General features: G+C 42.0%; 1 protein-coding gene across 10 annotated transcripts in view; it reads right to left on the bottom strand.

Moving 5' to 3' along the window:
* The window catches only part of TENM2 (teneurin transmembrane protein 2), a 2,252,147-nt gene extending 2,241,504 nt beyond the window's left edge, over positions 1–10,643 (bottom strand). For 7 of the 10 annotated variants that reach the window (XM_083181867.1, XM_083181872.1, XM_083181875.1 and 4 more), the window contains exon 1: positions 10,150–10,643. The gene's annotated coding sequence lies outside the window, so the exon portion shown is untranslated. The remainder of the gene's footprint in view (positions 1–10,149) is intronic. The other 3 variants (XM_083181871.1, XM_083181873.1, XM_083181876.1) reach the window with 2 other exon arrangements.
* Between the last annotated feature and the right edge of the window lie 6,050 nt (positions 10,644–16,693).

Below are 16,693 nucleotides of genomic sequence, written 5' to 3'. Positions count from 1 at the left end.
TTTATCTCTTGTTGAAGCTCAAGTCAATACATCTGCCCCATAGGGTATTATAATACTAAAATATTGGACTGTAACTATTGTCCAAGACTTTCATACTGAAATCCAAACATTTTAATAGATTGGACTCAAGTCATGCTCTTAATTTAAAATACGGTTCCAGTGGTAAATGTCAACGTTTAAAGAATAAGGTAAATTAAATATCAAAGCACTAGTATAATTGAATACTACTTTCTTTTGGAATCCTTAGATTAGACCAGGCCTTGTCCACCAATGGCTCTCCAGCTCTTGTGAAACTACACATCACACTTTGCTACTCTACCAGGTTCAAATGCACCTGAATTTCCAGGTACTGTAGTTTACACACACAGGCACTGATTTGGCATCTCTCCCACTTTCTAATGAAGTGGGCAGAAGGAGGAGAAAATTACCACTGAATCTGGGTCCATCAGGGTGGGTGGAGCCTAATGATGCAATTCTATGGTAATTGCATCATTTTAGCCCCAATTATATTCAAATGTGTGCATATTACTGCATTCTTACATCATGAGGGATTGGGGCCTAATGGCAATGGTCTGCTCTCATTGCCATACACATTCTTCTCTTCTCTGTGCTTCTCTCAGAGAGTGGAGCTTTCAGAAGCTGGTAAGTATGCTACACATCCAAGCATACCCTCCTACAGATTTGGTATGTGGTATTCAGTAGCATAAGAACTATCATAAAATGCTAAAACCATCTGTCATGGCCACCATCATAGATTGTCGGCTCCAAAATGAGGGCATGACCAAGTTAGTGGGGGAGAGGTGCACCAGTTATTGGGACATGGCTACAACCATGCAAGACAGGCCTGACTATATTTCTCTGTCCACTGTGGCTCAGTCTCTTTAGCAAACACAGCTGTGGCCCCTTACTAGGGGCATCACTATGGAGGTGCAATGGATGTGAGCAACTTTGAGGTATCACCTGCTGAGGGGTGACACCAAATGCTAGCTCCTAAAGTTATAGCTCGTGCCGACCACATACAAACCAGGTGAAGTCCAAACATGTGCATTGGGCCCTGAGGCCAAGCCTCCTTTCTGTGAAGCCACGCCCCTGCTGTGAAGTTGCACCCTTTTTTAGTGGCACATAAATGGACTATTAAATCCACACAATGGGTTAAATTTAATAGGATGACAGATTCAGAAAGTGAGAGATTTGGTAAGAAATCTCCAGTTTTTTTTAAAGCAGCAATCATTTACAGTACACTTCAAAATCATTCTGGTTTCGCAGTGTAAATAATTGCTGCTATAAGAAACCTGAAGATTTCTTACCAAATCTCTCATCCTATTACATTTCACCCCAGGTGTCATCAGGGCTAGTGTCATTTTTAAAAGTGGTTAGTATAACTGACAGAAGCTTAATCTGCCTGATTTCAGGTGCTGTATTCAGGCCATTGAAAAATAGTGATTTTTAATGCTGAATGTAGTCAAGTGGGGTAGTAACCATGGTTTGTTGAACTCCTTATGGGCCAGATGCACTAAGCTTCAAAAAGTGATAAAATGCAGAGTGATAAAAAGCCAGCCAATCAGCTCCAAACTGCCATGTCACAGGTTGTAATGGGTTGGTTTTTATCATTCTCCATTTTATCACTTTTTGAAGCTTAATGCGTCTGGCCCTTTGTATAAACTATGTGCTTTTTTTAAGGAAACATGCATGCATGAGCGCAACTTTGTTTACACCTCTTCAGCAAGCCAATGCCCTCAGGAAATGATAGGGCCAGATGTATATAAGGGGCAGTCTAGAACTGTTTCGAAGTAGACAAATCTGAAAGTGTGCCCATGACATACCCTCTTTATGACCCCTAATTTAATACCTATATGATGTGTGTCATCATTACATATTACCACATTTATTACACATATTTTGTTGATATTTGTACACCAAAAACTCAAGTGTAAATTTAACAAAGAATCTAAAAAATAAAAGATATGATGTGGCTAATAGCAACCAATCAGATTTGGTCTATCATTTCTTTATTGCACCCTAGAAATTTATAGACAGAATCCTATTGATTGGTATCAGCAACATCCCCTCTTTTTTATTTTTCGAAAGATTTTTTTTTTATTTTGGACCAACATTGTTAAATAATAATAAAAAATATGCTTTTAATTTATATATTTACATGCTTTATTATGTACATTATGCAGAAATATGAATTATCTATATCCATTATTGGAAATATTATCAGACAATATTAAGACTTTTTGAAACGGAAAGACAGGTCGTTGGGAAACATGTTTTCCGAGAGTCAAAAACAATATTGCCAGAAAAGTGAGTATATTTTGTTTTTCTCTATTCAGAAAAAGTTGAATTGGGTGAAACTTTGTAGTTCATGTAACAGTGCACACTGAGAGAAATATGTTTCATCATTTTATGGTTTAATGGCATGAACCTCCAAAAAAAAAAAATACAAACTAAAACATAACTGATGTATTGTTTCCCCAAACTAGAGCACAGAACCTTTATCGTTCAGTTTTTATTATAGATACAAACAAGCTGCAATTAATTTGGTCATGATAGCAACGTGACAGTATGGATAACAATGACACTGGTACACATAGGCCCTAATGGTTGGCTCGGTAAGCAGCATACAACGCTGCTTTCCGACTGCCTGAGACTCGGCCCGGCCGAATACCTGCCCCCACCACCAAATCCCCTTGGTACTATGCAAAATACAAGAACACAACCCCTCGCATGATTCCACTAGCATGAGAAATCATTTAATGATCGCCGACCATTAAATCATTTCTCCTGTATTTGCAAATGTAAGTCATTCTCAACTGACTTATTTTTGCAAGCTCTATGACAAAGACAGGGAGGGCAGCTGACATCAGCCGCCTGCCCGCATACCCATGGGAATGCCCAGCTCTTTCATGGGTATGCCCATAAAACGCTGCGCATTCCCATGGTCCAGCGCCATAACAGCCCCTTGCCTTCCCTCCCCGCAATGAACGGCCCAGCAAGTGTAACGTGCTAAAGCTCTTCGTTGTCAGGGTCTGCACATGTGCAAATAGCACATGTGCAGACCCCCAAACATCAGAAAGGGGCAGAATTCACCAAGTTCCGAAATAACACAAAATTGGCCCATAATGCATTATGTAAATTATGTATAATGTGAAGACTCTTCTGTGGCTGGTGGTATATAGTGCTAGTAACACTGCATAGCAGCCAGGTGTATGGATATTTGTGCTGCCAGGAACAACATGTATGTATGGCATTTTCGGTCCTACTTAGAACACCACCAATCATTTTTAAAAGTTCACTCCAATTCAACACAGAATGTGTGATACAAACTTCCAATACTGTATATTTAGAAGAAAAAAAACACCAGGGAGGAAATCTTTACTTGGATATACCTTTTGTATTTTTGAAACACAATTCCAAAGACATATCACATTTGTAAAACATACAATTTTGAAGATAATTGTCCATTCACAGTCCATTTGCTAAAATAGACATCCAAAAGCCTGATTCACATTAAACATGGTCTAATGGAAGTAAAACAAAATTCCAACCCGGAAATTTTCCAGTGGGACTAAATTTAAACCAATATTGGATGACAATTGAATAATTCCATCTGAAATGACCTGGAACTTACTAAAAAGCACTCCTTGTCAATAATATCTTGTATTAATCTTGTGCACAATAAAAAACAAACAAATACAATACAATACAGCACTTGCAGTGAAGTAGATTGAAGACCAGCCATGCAAGCCAATAAGTTCATTTGCAGTGAACACAAAAACATAGTGTAGGCAGCATTAGAAAAGACTCCTGATGGCACAAGTAAATGCCAGTGGATATTTGGTCAGATGAACTACAGTATTTGACCTTATTATTTTTCACTTTTTTAATCACTTATTATTTATTTACTAGTTAACCCACCCGACGTTGCCTGGGAAAACCTTGGGGGTTTTTAATTTCCAAAACTGATGTAAAATTTTTGTCTTATGCTGTGCAAAGGGCCAAGATTGTAATTTGTTAAAACCGCCACCATAAATGTTAGAATGTGTTTGCATTGATACTCAATGACAGCAATGAAATCAGGTGTGGGGTTGTTGTTTGTAACACCGCTCCTGACTTGATAGCTTGTGTATGTAAATTCCACATCCACTCCTGAGATTTAGCACCTATGATGCATTTATTTTTTGTGTTTTCTGTGTGCTTGTGTGTTGTACTGTTTTTGTGTGAGTGTATACAGATGGGTCAGGTCCCATCTTTGCAGGGGATGGCGCTGGCGTCGCCAGCCGCCATCCCCCGCCAGCGCCATGGCGATGGTGAGAAGGGGACGCGCGCGCGTCCCCTTCCGACGGCGCTTCGATCCGTTCCCCCGGGTCCCCGCCGGCTTGCCGGCGGTAACCCGGGGTCCCCGCCGCCTGCCCGCACCCCCCTAACCCCCCCTAACCCTGTCCGTCTCCCTGAGGCGGAGACGGACAGGGTTTCCGTCGCGCTAGCGACGGAGACTGAGACGCGCGTGCGCGTGAGACGCACCCGCGTCTCAATCTCCTCGCTGGCGAGGCTGCTGGCGGGTCGCCAGCGCGTACGTTCTGGCGACCCGCCAGCAAGGATGTAGACAGTAACATACTGTATGTGCAATGTTTAATTATGTCTGTTTGTATGTGTTGTACTATTTTTGGGTGTGTGTTGTAGTTAATGTGGTGTGTTATGAGTGGGTGTGTGTCCAATGTGTAAGTGTGTGAGGTGTGTTATTTATACACTTTCTAAGTGTAATTTTGCAAAAAATGGCTTCAAGGTGCACACCACCAGGTCAAGAGGTACCTTGTTGAAAAATTTGTCGGCTCTGAGTGTCACAGTGTCTCTGCAATACAACAGACATGGATGGACACACAAACACACTCTTCAATTTATTATATAGATTACCAGTTATTTATATAGAGCACATGCATGTGCTTTACAGAGAATATTTGAACATTCACATCATTCCCGGTCACATCGAGCGCTCGTACCCACCACTGTAGGCGAGTGGCAGTGGTGGATGGTCGTGCGCATGTAATCACCCAGTGACGTGGGTGCTGGGGGCCGGCAGCTGACATCACCGGATATCAGCTACCTGCCATGTTCTCCACCTGAGAGTGTGTTCATTTTGCATATACCTACCACATAATTCGAAGGTCTGCAACCATCGCATCATGTGGGTTTGGCCCATAGGGAGCGAACAGATGTTTATGCAAAACTACCATTAGCAGCCACGCGGCCGAATTCGGGCTGCGAATGGGGGTCTGAAAATGGCAAGCAGCGCTGAGAACCTTGCATTACTGCGTGTCAACCAGAATAACCTCTTGTATGTAAACTTTCTTATCTGTTGAATGGGATATCCATATGTAAGACAGGCTACTATAATTTTCCATCTAGCCCAAAATGTAAAGTACTTGTGTATTATAGGCTTCATAGTAGAAAAATTCCGTATACATAAGGCATCCTAAAATATACAGTCGGTTCCATACCAGATGCTGAATAAAGAATTAGAGGAAAACAAAATTATTTTATAATAAGATATTCACATAAACCAGTCTATAACCACAGGTATATGATTAGAAAAGAATAAATAGTTTACTCAGTCAGAATTTCTCAATATAATTTGTTGCATCTACTGCCAATGTACACCCAACTGACTGTCCGTGACACTTCAACTATAACTTTGAATTACAAGCAACTAGAAATACACATTGCTATTCTCCGTCTACACTAATGTACCAAGTTATTCAGACTTGTTCACATGAGCAATCTTGCTGAGCGATCTACATTGCTCATATCACTCAGCAGTCTTGCCCTGCGTGTAGGCCTTATTACTCTCTGCACATGCTATATTTGTCCCACCTACAGTGAACATGGTTTTTCCTATTTTGAGAACAAATCTGTCCTGCAATCAAGTCCAAATTGGGCCCAATATTAGGTTATATGTAATGTTTAAATACACTTCATTAATACAAATTTATTTTTGAAAAAACATTTAAATGAACAATTCTAACTGTTTATTTACATTACTTCTGTTTGACTTCAATTCATTTTAGTGGGTTGCTTCTTAAGTAAGTTTTTAGGCAACTGGGAAAAACTGGCTATTACTGAACATACATTCTTACAAACCATAAAAAGTATATATTATAAAAGAAAGTTGAACATACAGTATTGTAGTGGAGAAAGAATTCAAACCTTACGTCATATAGTAAAATAAGCTATATAAATGATGTACTAGTTTTCTCAGGAGTTGACACTCTAGCACATTCAGTTGAGTTCTAGACTATATCTGCCTGAATCCAAAAGTTGAATACAGAGATCTACTGACTTCTTCATAGAAGTTTGTAAAATGTTTGATTAAGAAAAAGACTGAAAGACACTCACATGGAATTGTTGCCAAGAAAGTAACCTCTCTCGTCAAAAAATCATTATTATAATGAGACTTTTCTAACATGTCAACAAATGTAACAGAAGACTTGGAAAATGGTCCCTGAGCAGAACAACTTCCAGTCATGTGGTCTTACTGCACAGCATAATGTATTGCAAATAATCTAAATAACAACAATCAGCCATCATTCTAACAAAGTACAGTAGGAGCTACATGTAGACCTGCACCCAAAAGCATATGTGTTTTTTAATGCTGACATATTTGTGGATGGTCAAGGGGAAGTACATATATTGGATGGTAGTGATGGGTTACCAGCCCTAGGGAACCATTTGCTATTTGCAATTTGTGAATATATTGGTGACTGGTGCTTACTCACTTGGACATATATTATTCTTTTTTGTGTGTTAATGCAATTGTTTTTTTTTTTTTTTTCTTGGAGCATTCACTGTAATGTACAGAATTAGAGAACTATTTAAAGTACTGTTTATTTTGCCAACAGAACAAGTAACTATTAAATTGTTAAAGTGTTTATAATTTCTCATTCTTACTGCATTTAGCTCTGGCACATCTCTAGCTCCTACTTAACCCCAACATTACCAAAACTCTAAGCTACGTTATCAGCGTAGCCCAATGTCTGCCTAGCGTAGTCAGCGTAGTGACTCCGTGGCAACCCTGCGTAGTCAGCGTAGTGTCCACGTGAGGCAACTACTCACTGTACTGTTGCCGGGAACTGCATCTCTGCCTAGTGAGTGCCTCTCACACAGCACCCGCATGATCCCCTCAGAAACCCTGCCAACAGCGTTATGGGTCCGGTAGCGCGTGCAATTTTAAACCCACACTATCCAAGCAGGCCCGAAGCCTTGTGAGCGGCCGCGTTAAGCGTCCTCCCGACCTTTTCATACCCCAACTATCCTCATCGGCATGGGGTTGATTTGATAAAGTGTGGCGAGCAAAGCGAACCACCGAGCCCGAAGCATGATGAGCGTAGCAAGCCCCACGAGGGGACATGGAATACATGTAAAGTAATCCGTGTCCGCTCGCCACACTTTATAAAATCAACTCCATGCCAACATGGATAGTGGGGGTTTGAAAAGGTCGGGAGGACGCATAACGCATCCGCTCGCCACGCTTTGGGCTGGCGTGGATATTGGGGGTGTTTCAGGAACACATTCACACCTGCCATATCATACATCTGACACAGTAATGACGACACTGGTAACTGGATTTTAGAAAAAATAAACAGTTATTCTTCTGATTCAGCATTGACAGAAACTGCAGCAGAAGTGGATGCAGTTCTGTCTACATCTGTGTCTGGCCGTGGGAACAGTACGCTGGCTCTGACAGGGACGCTGGCTCAGCGGCATAACTACATTTTGGGCAACCCCCCCCCCCCGCCGTTAAAGGGAGGGCGCCCAGCCACCCACCCGCCCCTCCGCACGCCGCACCAACCCCCGCAAACCCCCCCATCCCCAGTCTTTACCTGTGTTCAGTACGTACGCGCTGGTCCCGGCTCCCTTCTACTGCTATGAGGACCACCACAAAATGTCCGCCCCCATACAGCAGACAGTTTCAGAGAACTGTCTGCTAAAGGGGGGGCGGACATTTTGTGGTGGTCCTCATAGAAGAAGAAGGGAGCCGGGACCAGCGCGTACGTACTGATTACTGAACACAGGTAAAGACTGGGGATGGGGGGGGGGTTTGCGGGGGTTGGTGCGGCGGGCGGCGGGGTGTAACTATAGCACTGCAGCCCCCGGCGCCCGCACATGCATAGCGCCCCCCCCCCCACGGTCGCGTGGGCTGCGGTGCTATAGTTACACCACTGCGCTGGCTACATTAAGCGGCCGCCGGAACACTACGCTACGCTGATTCTGAAAGGGATGCTCGCGGAAACACTACACTACTTTTAACTAAGTTGGCCGCGGGAACACTACACTCATTCTAACAGGGCCGCCGTGAAACTACACAAGTACCCTTTTTTTCTCTTTCCATAGTGACATTTTTCCAGGTTCACCCTCCAACTGTTTAAAACTTTTCCATAGTATGTAGGACCTAATGTCAGGACCATCTTTCATATTAAAGTGGTTGGCTAATACTGGTGACCATCATCACAATCTTGCTTCTTTCTACTAATGTCCTAATACACGTGAGAGTTAATCAGTCAGTACAGTATACTGAAAGTAACTGTGTGGTACCAGAATTCTGGCACAAGTATCCTGGCATTTCTGTAATGCATTTAACAATGCAGACACTCCAACTTCAAACATGCTGCTTTAACATTGTGAATCAGGTAATAATGCCAAAATGGTGAAAATGGCCCAAGCAGAATTACAACCATGTCAAGATTCTGGCACCAGCAATCTTGGTAGTACATATTCAATGTTAATATAGTCATTATTGACAAAGTGACTAAATACCTCAATGTCATAACTCTTCAGCCAATCAGAAGTGCCAGAATCACACAGGTGCTTTAAGTGTATATGTGTGTACTTTATTAGCCCTGCAGTATTTTAAAACTTTTCAGAATTTTATTATAAGATGATTACTTAGGACAAAATTTTTTTCAAAACTAAATTATTCTGTTAAATATAAGGGATTATGTTTCATGTAAAATAACACAGATACTGTACTATTTTTGTTGCACACAGTCTCTTATAAAATGATAATCGGTACTGAAAGGCATAACCAGAAAAGTTATGCACAAACTTCTCTAGGTTTTACTTTACTGACATCTTTTATTTCCTTTTACAGTACAGTATTGTCAATGGTATTTTGAATCTGTATATGAATTATTGTTTGCTGCGTACAGAATCTATTATCATTGGGGCCAGCATTTATTTTCAGATAACTAACAGATTTCTTAATTTGTTTGGGGGGACTGTGTAAGGGGATTTTACCTAAATCAATACCATCTAAGTTAAATGAAATTTGACAGCGGAATTGGTTTGTTTTTAACGTGTCATTACTTATTGACTTCTTCACCTGCAGTAAAGCTTCTTAAGCCCAAATAGTTACTGTACTGTAGTTTAGGTTACTAAGTCAAACAACTATTATTGTATACGTATATGTGAACACATATCGGTAAGCTCATATCTATAGTGCAATAGCTGTAGCACTAATACATTGATCCAAAAGAACTACTGGTATTTTTACCTCAAAACACATTACTGTGCACGGCCCTTTCAAAATTACAAACACTAAGCAAGAAATTATTCTCCACATTTCAAGTCTTGAATTTATTACTGAGTGCAATTTAGCAGAAGCTCAATCATTATAGACAATGGAGTATGTGAAGCACTAAAGCACTTATATTTTATTATAATCTCCAAACAGTAATGCTGTCCATTATTGCCTCCTGCTGCAATGATGCAAAATAGCATTCCCCTTCTTTTATTTATAATACAGTCAACTCCTTTCCTCTTCACCAAAACAAAATCATCTGAACACACAAATACCTGCATACTATTATATAAATAAAATGTCAGTGACAATGACCATCAGATCCATAAAACATAAATGTCATAAAAACACACCTCCAACTCCACACTTCCTAAAGTGGTCAGATCATCAACCCTTCCCCACTTATTCCATAGTGCTGCACACTTGTAGTAGATGCACATGGAGTTGTAATACACTGATGATGTCAACGAGCATAGTAACAGACACAACACGAGTCCCTCTGGTCCTTTAAGCAATTCAGCAACATAAATATGCAATTCTTGCACAGCTATTCTTTAGAAGGGAGGTATTACCAGTGTATCCTGCAGCTTATCTGTGGCATGTCAATGCGGTAACTTCTTCTGTCCCTCTCCCACGTTTTACTGTAATGTTCCAGGAGTTACATAGCACATGGATATCCCACAGTAGTCACAAAGTCACGGCGGCTTGCCTGCAAAGCAGGAACGTGCGTTCACGGGCACCTTATGATGACAGTCCCCAGCAACAAGCCGGATAACGATGCAGCCGCAGCAGCTCTGTATTCAATCAAGCCAGAGCGCAGACTGAATGGTGAAGACGTCCAATCGCCGGGCTCTCAGCTCCAGCCTTCACATGCATAGCAGATTGGGAGCTACCACTGCGAACCCAGGCCAGGGATGATGTCTCGGAGAGAAAAGGCCAGACGTGCTAGTGTTGATCCGCTTCAGCACCCTGGACAGCTCGGTGAGAAGAGGCCAGCCGTGCTAGTGCTGATCCGCTTCAGCACGCCGGACAGCTCCTCTAAGTTGGAACTAGTCACCGCTTGATCGTCACAATACTCGAACGCTACTGCTGTGCCGCGCATCCCACCATCAGCAGCCAGCAGTCATAACAAAGATTCTTTCATTGAAATAACAGAAAATAATATAATGTTTTCTGGAATGCGGAGGGAAAGGTGGAGCCTTGGTATAAAGCGAAGAGTTAACGCTAGGTACAGAAGAACGAACGCCCACCGGTTATTTGTTTTCACTAATTGTTTCCACACAGTTGTAATTCCATTGACATTCCCCACGTCCTGTGCTTTGCACGTGTTCCCTCGCAGTGCACAGTCAGTACTTTCCATTACATACATTGTGTACTAAAAAAGATTATGTGCTGTATTTTAATGTTGTTTGGGTATATCTATGTGGAGATATGTATGTATAAATATATTTGTTCACACACACTATCTCTCTCTCTCTCTCTCTGTATATACATGTATTTGTGTATACACAGACGTGCTGCATTACTTTTGTTTTATATTTCACCATAATGCTAAAGTACAGTGTAGAAAAAAAAAATAGTAACCGGCAAACAATTTATATTTTTCATTACATTACACCCAACTTTGTCTTATTGATATGTATATTCATTGGATATTTTGAGCTCCAACTGCGATAGTGATGGTTCTTTTACATTTTTTTTCATCAGGTGTAGCCTTAAATATCAACCGCATACTAGAAGAATTATCTCAGTTACTTTAGGCCATTATAACCTCAAGACTCAAAACTCCAATTATCTGTGATGCTGTCAAAGACACTGGAGTGCATATGAGAATTGTTCAAGTCACACAGTGCTTTCTCTAGTTACAGATTGCATTTTAAACAATAATATAGTCTAATTTACAAAGGCTTAAATATATACTAAACTTGATTGCAATTTAGCCACAAGGCAGTAACAGTTGTTGCATGTTCTTGGCAAGTAAGACTACAAAATACATTTACAGTTTATGGTTTGTTTAACTGAAGCAAATTCTCCCTGCCCTTCCAGTTTCTAGCAATTCATTCCTTACTGGACTATGAAGCAGTTTTGTCACACATGACATTGTTTCTGCTTCTAAGTCTAAGGAGGGGTATCCAATTAGATAATGTGATTATTATTGCTGCCCTCCTTCCCCCTCCCAAAAAAAAGACCCTTATTATGGGTATGTGTGCTCCCATTTTTTGACCTATCATATTTCAAAAATAATGAAACCAGTTGACCTGTGATGTGTTAACCACTTAAAAGTGCATGTGATAATAGTGATTAAGTAAATTAGAGGGAATAATACAATTAGGGGGTTATTCTGCTTGGTACTGTGGGACCATATACGGGCGGATCAGGTTTTTTTTTCATCTGCACATGCGTAGCTTTCGCAATGCGCATGTGCGGCGACCTCACACCGCTCACGGACGGGTCTCTCCATGTGAAAAAACCTGTCCGCAAGAGCACGGTCATTGTGGGCGGCAAGTGGGCGTTTTTTGGGGAGTGGCCGGAATAATGAGGAAAACTAGGTGTAAACATGGGCGTACACACAAAATGCACGGTGCCACAACCGCCTCGATCGGCAAACGCACCACGCATTTTGGCCCAAAAACAGGCGGACGCCAAAGATAGCTCCAGACCACCCCTAGAGATACCATATGAGAGCGGACGCCTGGGTCTGCTAATTAATGCTGATTACTACACCTGAATGTAATTAATAAGCAATGCTGCAGGCTATTAAGTGAAAACCATTATTTCACTACCTGCAAGCCACACACAGCTGTTAAACACATTGGAACCTTATCTTTCTACACTTCTCAACATGTAAAGGTTGGTTTAATTTTAGGTAAGATTTATTCTAAGACCTGCTTATATATGTCAAGGTAATTATTTTATAACCATCTACACCCATTCAGAAAGTGTTTTTGTATACTTTAAAAAGCAGGACACTCAATTCACAGAAGTCAACATGTGTCAACTTTTTCACTGTAACACAAACATAACTTTATTTAAAAGTTAAACCAATGTGGGGACACATAGATAGTGAGTAAAATGCCACATTAGAACATAATAAAAATACATGTAATGAGGGTTAAAATGTTGTTTTATTAGGGTCTTTATTAAGGTAGACAATTGAGGTAATAGAAAACAATTATTGAATAACAGTTAGAATAATTAATTAATTGTCTTAATTATAGTTCAAAGGCAAGATTTGCAGGCCCATATATGTGAAGGGTATGCCACCGTACGCTCAATCGCACAATCGGTGACACACGCTGAGTTTTCCATTAAAAAAGGCGAGACCCGTCCGTGCACTGTGGCGTACGCTCAGATATACGAAAGGTGTCGGTGTGAAAACGGACAACAGCCGTCCGTACATGGTGGCGTACGCTCTGATGTACGCCAGGTATCGGTGGATAAGAGGGAGATCTGTCCGTGCACGTTGGCGTACGCTCAAGTGTACGCCACTCCCCATTGTCGGTGTTTGTGACCATCCGTGTGCGGCTGTTCTGTGGGCGGACTTTCTGTCACCACGAGCGTACGGGAAATGTACGGTGAAACAGACTGTGAAATGGACCGTACGTACGTTTCACCGACCTAACTAGAATAAGGCCCTTAATTTGGTTATTGGAGGACTTATAGTGATATATTCAATTAGTGTTCTAAATGTAGAATTTGGCTGCTGCTGCTGCTTGGCATTACTTTTGCAATGGCGGGTGGCGGCCAGGAGCCAGCTGGGAGGTGGTGGGAGGGGGTATCATGCCAGGTAGGCTGCTCTCACCCTGCCTGATGGCAGGACTCAGTGAGGACGGTTGAGGGAGCAGGAGGAGGGCAGGTAGACAGCAGATGGAAGGATGGTGCCGGGTGAGCTGCTGCTGCTCACCCGGTGCCGACCCCCTGCCTCAATCCAACATTTTTTCGATTGAGATTGACGGAAACCAGACCAAATCCTGTTGTATTTAGCATTGTTTCTGTCCATAGCTATTCCGCCAATCCACCTGATCTCCAACAGGGTGGGGCATTCTGACCTGTCAGAAAAAAAAACAGCCCATATTGAATAGGTAGGAATCCCTTCTGACCTACATCTGTCGGAAACTGACGTCTTTCACACAAGATGACAGTTTGGACTCTAATTTAATACATACCATAATGAGTTAAATGTCTGCATTATGCATTTTTTTTTAAACACTAAAGAAAGGGTAAAATGCTAACTTTTTGTGTAAAACAAGCGCTATGTATAAGTATATGTTTGAGTCATTGAGTTGATTCCAAAAACACCTTAAAAAGCTAAATCACTCATACCTCCAGTAAAACACTCCAAAATACCTGCTCCATACCTTGTAACCCCATTTCCTTCACTTTGCACCTTTTTAAAGGGGGTTGCCAAGGGGTTTTGAACCATGTCCTGACTTTTTTTTTTTAAATAGGGATTTTCACCAGCTTTTCACCTGCACAGAGTAGGTGAAGAGCAATGTGTGATAAATCCTTCAAAGAACTATCACGTGTGACCAATAGAATAGCTGCAACAAAGAAGGTTGATAAAACAATACACATTTAAAATTTTTGGGCTATGAAAACGGCTTATAGCAGCTAATCAGATGCCCCCTTAGGTGTCATTTGCATGTATTGTCTGTTTCATAATGGGCAATAGGGTAATATAGCAAACTACTATTTAAAATGCCTTTCAAATGATGTACATTTAGAAAGTCTAGTTGAAGTGGCATGTGCAGTACACCTACTGTTATCAGTGGTGTAGCTAGGAGCCACAGTGCCTGGAGCAAGGGCATGTGTCGTGCCCTCCCTCCCCCCCATAAGTAGTAGGTGGGGCTCTTGCATAGTGAAAACGGGGCGTAACCTAATGGAAAGGAAGCATGGCATCACAAAAGAGGGTGTGGTATTACAAATTATACCACACACTGTAATGCCCACATTTTAGCGAACTTCATAATACCTATTACACATAAAGCCACATGCCATAATGCCAATTACACATAAGGCCACACATGATGCCCATTACATACTATATAACAAACCGTAATGCCCATTACACATTGTGCCACACATCATGATGCCCATTGCATACTATATAACACACCACAGATACAGAATGTTCTAAGCCGGATAAGGCACAGTCGGGGCGGGATGGCGGCTGCTACATTCTCACCTTTGTACCCACCACATAATCACACTCAACAAAATGATTCAGATAACACTGATATAATATATATATATAATATAACAAGATATACTACTGTAGGGACTGGCTAAGTTATATATAACATTAGCTAAGGGAACACAAACGCTCTTACTTTGAGCCACACGGCAAAATGGCGTGTCCTTTGCGCAGAATGGTGCTATGTCTCAGACCCTCTCTCTGAAGTACTGTACGGTACTTGTGTAGTTTCACGGCGCCACCGCGCGCACAGTCTGTGTTTGAAACTTGGCAGTTAGCCAGACTCTGTGTTTAACTGTGCGCGTGCCGCTCTAGCTGTTCTCAGTGCAGCGCGTGCCTGCTTTACATATGTAATCTACGAGGGGACACGGATTACTTCACAGGTATACCCGTCCCCTCACGGGGCTCGCTGTGCTTGCCACGCTTAGGGCTCTGTGGCTCGCTGCGCTCGCCACACTTTATAAAATCAACTCCACGCCGACGTGGATAGTGGGGATATGAAAAGGTCGGTCGGACGCGTACCGCGTCCCCACGCGGGGCTTGCTGCTGCTGCGGTTATGCACCTTGGGAGACACAACCAGTGTGCAAGTTACAACCTTAGCGGAGAGAAACTGGGTAATTCCATACTTGAAAAGGATCTAGGAGTCCAAATAGACAGCAATCTAGGATGTAGTGCCCATTGTAGCTACAAAAAAGGCCAACAAAATTCTGGCATGTATTAAGAGGGGAATGGAAACTAGGGACTCAAGGGTAATTATGCCACTGTATAAAGCATTGGTGAGACCTCACCTAGAGTACGGAGTACAGTTCTGGGCCCCACACTATAAAAAGGACATCATAGAATTAGAAAAAGTCCAAAGGCGAGCAACAAAGCTTATTAGGGGAATGGAGAATTTTAGATACGGGGAGAGATTAAGCAATTTGGGACTATTTACATTAGAAAAGAGACGTTTAAGGGGGGACATGCTCAACATGTACAAGTATATCAAGGGCCAATATAAGGAACTGTCACACACCCTATTTTCTACTAGAAAGGAATCTAGGATGCGAGTGCATGAGTATAGATTAGAAGAAAAAAGATTTCATTCAGCTAGTAGAAAGAATTTCTTTACGGCCAGAACAGTCAAACTCTGGAACTCTCTTCCCAGAGAGGTGGTAACGGCTGGCTCATTAAATGCGTTCAAGGCAAAGTTGGACAAACATTTACTGGAGAAAAACATCCATGGGTACAAATAAGAAATATAATTTGTCTGTAAAATACCAGAACCTACCAAATCAGCAATGGATATCTATACCAGGTTGAACTAGATGGACGCAAGTCTTTTTTGAGCCTTATCTACTATGTAACCATGTAACTATGTAAAGCAGGCACGCGCTGCGCTGAGAACAGCTAGAGCGGCACGCGCACAGTTAAGCACAGAGTCTGGCAAGCTGCCAAGTTTCAAACACAGACTGTGCGCGCGGTGGCGCCGTGAAACTACACAAGTACCTACTGTACAGTCGGTTTAGTTTCACGGCGGCAGCGAGTGCCTCTCTAGCTATGAATCTTGGCAGCTTGCCAAACTGCATTACTTCTCTAAGCTACGTTATCAGCGTAGCGCCTGTTTGAAACCTGGCAGCTCACCAGCTACCTTACTTCTGTAATCTACGTTATCAGCATCCTACGCTGACTCCGCAGCAGCCCAGCGCTGCTACTCCTAAGCTCCTGTCAAGCCTAGTGAGCGCCTCTCACACAGCGCTGGCGCCCACATGATATCCTGTCTTCTGTGGAGAGGGGATCATGCGGGCGCCAGCGGAGAGGTGCTCCATCTGTGATAGATGTAGGAGCGTCTCTAAACACGTACCGTACAGTCATTTATCTTTAATTCTCTCTCACTATCCCCGCATTCCATGACTGCATGACAGATGACTAAAGCACTTTC

Source organism: Crinia signifera, chromosome 4 (genome assembly GCF_055691185.1).
Source record: "Crinia signifera chromosome 4, ASM5569118v1, whole genome shotgun sequence".
In the NCBI taxonomy this organism is placed as follows: Eukaryota; Metazoa; Chordata; class Amphibia; order Anura; family Myobatrachidae; genus Crinia; species Crinia signifera.
Note: the sequence above shows the minus strand (reverse complement) of the source record. Positions and strands in the feature narration are given on the sequence as shown.